Genomic DNA, 7,572 nt, shown 5'->3' with positions numbered 1-7,572 from the left:
ACCATTGTTAGATTAGGCATTGTCAGTCTTAATGATAAGATGCTAGTAGGTGTAAATTGCATATCTAAGGGACATAGTTAATGTGTGTTTCACAAAGAGTTGAATGTGACTTAAAATGCTGACACATACTTAACATTTCATACACAATTTTAATTGTTAATACCCAGTAGCAGGTGCATCTTGATTTGACGAAAGTCGTGATGCATTTTTATACCCTTGGAACTGGGAATTTGAGTGTGACTTAAGTCATATGCATCATGAACTTCATGGGTTAGATGATTTCGATCCTAGGCCGAGTCATACCAAAGACTTATAGGAAATGGGACCTTCTGCCTTCTTGCTAGGCGCTCAGCATTTAGATTGGAGAAGGGTAATAATAACATATAATGTTATGCAGGACCCACTGGTAGAGCAGTTTCCTAACTGAAGTGGCTACCCTGGGTAAATAAAACGTTATTATTATACTCAACCCTTTGTGAAAATCTCCCCAGAATGTCTACATAAAGATGACCTGTTAGAAGTCAGGTTTAACTTAGACCACGGTCTAACTCTGTGCTAAAAGAATTATGGGAAGCCAAACGTTTCAAAATTTTGTTTACAGTGGATGCTTGTGTTAACTGTGCTATTCACTAATTATTTAATGGTGAAGACAATTGTCCTACTTATCCTTCCCAGGCAGTTAAATGTTTTGGTAGTCAAATGAGCTGACACATTGAACCTCTACTGTTTTATGTAACAACTGGCTTTCCACAGTTAAACCACAACTTAAAACCAGTTTAGATTAAACCTGACTTCATATGTGATTAATAGAATCTGCATTCAAACAAGGGCAAAAGAGATATATTTTTAGTATTGTTTAGATATGTGATAATAAGAAATTACAGAAGAAAGGAAAAGAAGGAAATGATCATGCTTGATTAAAAAAGAAATTCAATTTATATTCAATTTTTTAAAGATATTAATAAAAAGAAAATCACTTTTATAATTTTTTATGTATCATATATATGTACAAATATTATTTTGCGAATGAAGGAATGTCTTGTCTTGTGATAATATGAAAAGAAAATTACGCTTCTTGTTTTGTACATTCAAACACTCAACCACTGAGGGACACCATAATAATATTGTAAATACAGCTAAAATATGACCTACCATATTTTGTAAATAAATGAGCACATAGAAATGACATAAATTCATCAGTTCTCACATTGCCTTATTTTTTTTCTCTCTGTGCGTCTTATGCAAGTCTAATTGAAAAATTTAATCAGGATTAGCTATTATCTATTCAAGAAATTGGGCTGTTTTGATTGAGTTCAAGTTATATTTTGGTTGGTCTTGACCTTTCAATTCTAAGTCAAATCAACATGTAATGTCAAGTCGACTGATAAACAAGATATACTCTGGAATTGAAACAAAAAATCACAAGAACGACAAAAGTTACATCAAAATGACATTTATTTCAAAAGAACCAGAGCATTTTTCATGGGATGTGTTACACGAATAGGAAGTTGATGATGTCATCAACTTACCGTTATGAAGTTCTCAAATATGCAATTTGTGTTTGAGCTTGCCACCATCAAAGACAACACTGCAAGAATTGCAGAGAAATAGGCAAGTGGTAGTATTGCACGAGTCTTTGGGAATGTTGCATTAAAAATCTTTTTTGATTAGCAAAATCGATAATGTATAATTAATAAGTGTAAACTGGAATGAGAAAAAAAAATCCTTTAATGTCTGAAAGGGGATTTCCCGAACTAATGGAATGTGAATCGGAGTTAAATTAGTGATTAGACAATGGGGTAGGGATGTTCTCAATATATTATATTACGGGTCCTCGTGGTGAAACCTTCTTGCTTTACCCTAACACATCTTCAATACCATGTTTGGATTCCTTATGATTATCCTTTCAGAATAAAAAGAAACGTTTTTTTTTGTACGGATCGACCAAATTTTGTTAAGTTATGACCACTTTTATACTGACTGCTCCATTTTCAAATATGGGAGAGGGGCGAATTAAAAATGTATGTCCATCAGTATAATTTCCTGTATTATTGAATCGTCCCAGTGGGATTTTTTTTTAAGTTTATGCAGTCAAATGCTTGACAGTTTCCCACTCGACTGCAGACGACTCATACAACTTTGCGGAAGTCGAAGTTCTGACAGGTGGAGTAGAAGTTCATAGGTTCTCGATTCGTCATAGCGCCCCCTGTGATTCTTATTTGACCAAATGCTGCGTTTTTCAGAATGTCAAACAGCGATCACCTGTATGGAAGGAAATAAAACAATTTTGTTTTTCTATTGAATTTCCCCCAAAAAAATCAGATTTGAAAATGTTTCCTTGCCACAGTTATTGCAAAATTACTAATGGATTTAAAAAAAAGATTTGGGAGTTGTTTTCTGGTTCGCAGATTACAATAATAAGCAAAGTGTCGGAAACTTAGCACAATCGAAATGTTTACCCTATGTGTTTACCGCCTCGCCCTAAAAAAGGAAGAAACGAACAAACTAACCCTCTAAGTTAATGTGACAAAACTAGTAATTACTATATAATTTCCAAACACCTGCCCACCTGTAGTTATCATGTTGTTCAGATTGGTGTCCTTCATGGGTAATGATACGGTTCTGAATCATTATGACGCCCCTGCCATCGTCTCCTAACCATTGGCGGCGGAAGCCCAAAAATTTAGGGGGTGTCCACCTGAAATTTTGGGATGGACACAGGTAAAAAATAGGACAAGCGCCCCAAAAAAAGGTTATGAACGTAAAATTTAGGAGTGGCAAACCAAAATTTTTTGACAAGCAAAAAAAAAAAGGTCATCAACCTTAATTTTAGGGGGGACAACACACGTTTCAGTGGGGGTCCACGTAATTTTTAGGGGGGACGCTGGAAAAAAATTGACAAAAAAAAATGTTATCAAAAAAAATTAAGGGGGGGACTGTCCCCCCACCTAGAATTTAGGGGGGGACACGTCCCCCCCGCTTCCGCCGCCTATGCTCCTAACTATAATAACGTAATATCCATAACACTAAAAGCAATGGAAGAAGCAATCAAGTGTGCAAATACAATCCGAATTTCGATATATAACGCAAGAAATAACTCGCCCATTTGCCCATGAAACGAAATGGAAATTACGCTGACATAAATTTTAGAGATTAGTCTAAAAAAATCAACTAAATACCTTGCAAAAGTTAGTAAAGCTGATGACTTTTTCGTTTTGTGCCTTTCCTTTTTGTTTGAAATCATAAATCCGATGGGTAAAAACTTTATGCTAGGTGTATTTTATAGACCTCCACATTCAAATGCAAATGCTTTTTTAGAAAAACTGAATGAAATTCTACTAAATCCTCTTTTGAAAAATAAAGATTGTTTTTTTATGGGTGACTTCAATATCAACTTAGTAAATTGCAACTCTAATAGCACGTCGCAAGAGTTTCTTGAAATGTTTCTATCACATTCTTTTTTGCCCCTTATAACTAAGCCGACAAGAGTGGCGAATAACTCGGCCACTATAATTGACAACATTTTCAGTAATACAATTCGACTAAATCATAAAGCTGGTATCATTCTTAGTGATATCTCCGACCACTTTCCAATTTTTGCCAAATTATCTACTAATAAAAGTCTCCATAAAGAAACATTTAATTATTCATTCCGAAAGATATCTGACGACAACATAACCAATTTGATTAATGATTTAAACATAACAGACTGGTCTACTGTATATGACTCCTCGGACGCTGACGATGCATACAACTGTTTTATTACCTTACTAACATCTTCTCTAGATACACATGTTCCCTTTACAACTAACAGAAGATCAAATTATAAAAAGATCCCTATCCACCCTTGGATTACTAAATCACTCTTAAGATCCATCAACCGCAAGAACAATTTATATTACAAATACATAACTAAACCAAGTGATACATCTCGCCACAAGTACACTTCATATAAAAACACTCTTACATCTTTACTTCGTATTGCGAAAAAAGAATATTACACTTCTCAACTCGATCTATACAAAAATGATATGAAGAACACATGGAAAATCATCAATGGGGCATTAAACAATAAAAAGAGGAGTTCTACAATTACAAAAATAAAATCAAACAATACAACCACTGATGACAATAACATAATAGCAAGAGAGTTTAATTCATATTTTTCACAAGTTGGCAACAAATTAGCAAGCAAAATTCCTCAAACTAACAAATCTTACAATAATTTTCTCGACAACCCAAACCCAAACTCCATATTTTTTAATCCCACAAGTTCAAGAGAAATTATAAATATTGTTAACAGTCTGCAGTCCAAAAAGTGCCCGGGATTTGACGGTATTTCCAACTTCCTACTTAAGAAAATTATTTTGGCTATCGTCGATCCTTTGGTGCATGTTTTTAATATTTCTTTGAACACAGGAAGGGTACCCAATCTTATGAAAATCGCAAAAGTAGTCCCTCTTTTTAAAAAAGGAGATAATCAGCTCGTCTCCAACTACCGTCCCATATCATTGCTCACCTCGTTATCAAAAATTCTTGAAAAACTTGTCCATACACGAACCAGTACGTTCTTTAAAATAAACAATATCTTTTCGGACTTTCAGTTTGGGTTTCGCGAAAATCACAGCACCTCGCATGCAATTTTATCTTTCATTAACAAAATCACTACTTCCACTGATAAAGGTTGTCATACTGTCGGTATTTTCCTGGACTTCTCCAAGGCCTTCGACACCATTAACCACGAAATCCTTTTGCATAAACTATCTCATTACGGTATTAGGGGGAAGGCCTTGGAGTGGTTCAAGAGCTACCTTACAGATAGGACTCAGTTTGTATCAATAAATAATCACAATTCATCCAACCTTCCAATTACATGCGGGGTACCACAGGGTAGCTTACTAGGCCCTCTTCTTTTTATCACATACATCAATGACATCCACAAAACTTCAAATTTACTTTCATTCATACTCTTTGCCGATGATTCCAACATTTTCTTTTCTCATGATAACATAAACCAACTTATTAGGATCGTTAACTCTGAACTCATGCATGTGACTGAATGGATCAAGGCAAATAAACTCTCACTTAACTTACAAAAGACCAATTACATGTTATTTAGTAATAGAGTAAATAGTTTGCCTGGCAATCTCATTTTTGAAAACACTGTCCTTGAAAATGTTTCTGAAACAAAATTCTTGGGTGTACTTATTGATAATAAATTGTCATGGAAACCACACATCGATAATATATGCAAAACAATTTCAAGAAATATTGGAATTATCAACAAGCTCAAATTTTTTCTTCCATCTCGTACACTACTTACATTATATCACACCTTAATATTACCATACATTAATTACGGTATTTTGGCATGGGGTTGTGCAATTCAAACACAATTACATAGGATACTTTTGTTACAGAAAAAAGCACTTAGGATAATATTTCATACACATTTCAGATGTCACACAGATAAATTATTTTTTGAAAACAAAATCCTTAAAGTTAATGATATATATCTGTTCCAACTCGGCCAATTTATGTACAAACTAAATAAAGATGATCTCCCCGCAATTTTTTCAATTATGTTCTGCAAAAACTCCTCTGTACACGATTATCCTACAAGACAACGAAACTCTTATCACCTACCTCCAACCCGAACTTTACTTGCAAAAAATTCTTTTGTTTTTTCTGGTCCTGTATATTGGAATTCCTTGCCCAACGCCTTTAAGGAATCCCCAAGCATCATAATTTTTAAACATAACCTTAAAAAGATGCTTATTTGCCAATACTTTACACAAACAAGTCAATCTACCACATAACGAAAACCATATACAATTTTTTTTTCCTCCCATCATACAACTTGCCTGCTACCTGTTTCCGCACCTGCCATGCTCTTCTTTGCACCTCCAATTGTACCTGCACCCCCTCTCTCCCTATATTTGCCTCTGTTCTTCCCTCATAATCACAATTATTGTAACCATGTTGTTATTTTTTATTATTTTTATTGTTATTACTATTATTATTTATTCTAATTTGGTTCACTCTTTCGTTGTTACCTTCGATATTTTGTATAGCCTCCTTTTAAACTGTCTTCCGTCTCTCCTTTATACTATAGTTTTGTAATATACGTATTGAAACTAAGTTACGGGGGCTTGCCTCCCATACAAGCTTCGCTTTTCTTGGCAAGCCCCTCCGTTCTGTTTTATATAGTTATTATAGTCAAAGTTACTTTAGTTTGCATTAATTCTCATTGTTTATACCTTATTTCGATTGATGTACTTTGAATTTGACTATGTATTGTTTGATTTTGTTGTGCTTTGTGAACGGAAAATGAATAAAATCTAAATCTAAATCTTTATTTGAACAAAAAAGAGTATTATTTCTATTGTCTCAAATTTATAAAATTATGAAAATATGAAATCCTGTGTCCACCCCTGGTATACCGTTTCCCGGATAAATTGAGAATTTAAACCAAGCACATGTAATTTCCTTGGAAAAAAATACAATACCAAATCTCTTTGATCACCCCCACTAGCGTACCTAAGGGGGTGGGAATGGGGGACAGATTGCCCCCCCCCCCTGACGAGTCATAAGCACAAAAAAAAGGACGCGAATAAGGGGGAAAAAGAAAAGAGGAAAAGGAAAGAGAGAGAAAAGGGGGAAGTGGAAAAGGAAGAAAGAGTTTAAGAGAAAGAGGAAAACAAAAACTGAAGTACAGACTGTCGGAAAAAAATTATGAACTGTCGGGCACAAGGGGCTTTCCAACTGATTCGTTTTTTTTTTAGTTCCACCATCTTTGTCGGTAAATGTCAAACTGTACACTTTTATCGGTAAATTGTGATTTTTACACAATGCGACTTTTAGAGCTCTGTGTACCGATAGTAATAACGAACTGGGCTGACCAGGGACAGGAAAAAGGTAGAGAACAACTTTTATTTAATATAATTATAACAATAAAAATTTCGCTTGCGCTACGCGCTCGCATCAATTATTTTAGTTGGATACCTAACATAAATGTTTAGTTGTCAATTGATTTGTTAGAAACCAATTTTTTCACGGTTATAAAGGGGTGCTGGGGGTGGAAGCACCCCAATAAATTTTCCTGGGGGTCGGCTAAGTATTATTAGTAGTATTATTTTCCACAGGCAGCACCCCACGAAATCAGGCTCCCCTGTATTTTTGTAAATATAATGTTATAATGTCCATAATAATCACATCTGACAATCACAAATCATTTACTACTGTCTTTCACATATTCCAATAACATACAGGTATATCCCTGGCCCTCCTAACGCGACTAAATCAAGCTCCGGCACTCTCGGAGATCCGATACAGATACCTGTAAGGTACATTCAAGTATAATTATTACTGGAGATGCAAGCATCAAGTAGAAGGCATTTAACAAACCAGTCTAGTAGGCCCTATATAAAAGAATGCACTTGAGCAGAACAAGTTAAAACTACAGTACAATCACGACAATGGAAGGTATTTTCTCTCTGGTTGAATAAAATTGGAAGGGGCTTTCTCCCATTAGGGTACCGTTTCATTAAAAGGGGAAGCCCACCCCGACAA

The sequence above is a fragment of the Lytechinus variegatus genome, chromosome 7 (genome assembly GCF_018143015.1).
Source record: "Lytechinus variegatus isolate NC3 chromosome 7, Lvar_3.0, whole genome shotgun sequence".
NCBI lineage: Eukaryota > Metazoa > Echinodermata > Echinoidea > Temnopleuroida > Toxopneustidae > Lytechinus > Lytechinus variegatus.
The sequence above is the reverse complement of the archived record's forward strand: the minus strand, read 5'-3'. Positions refer to the sequence as shown.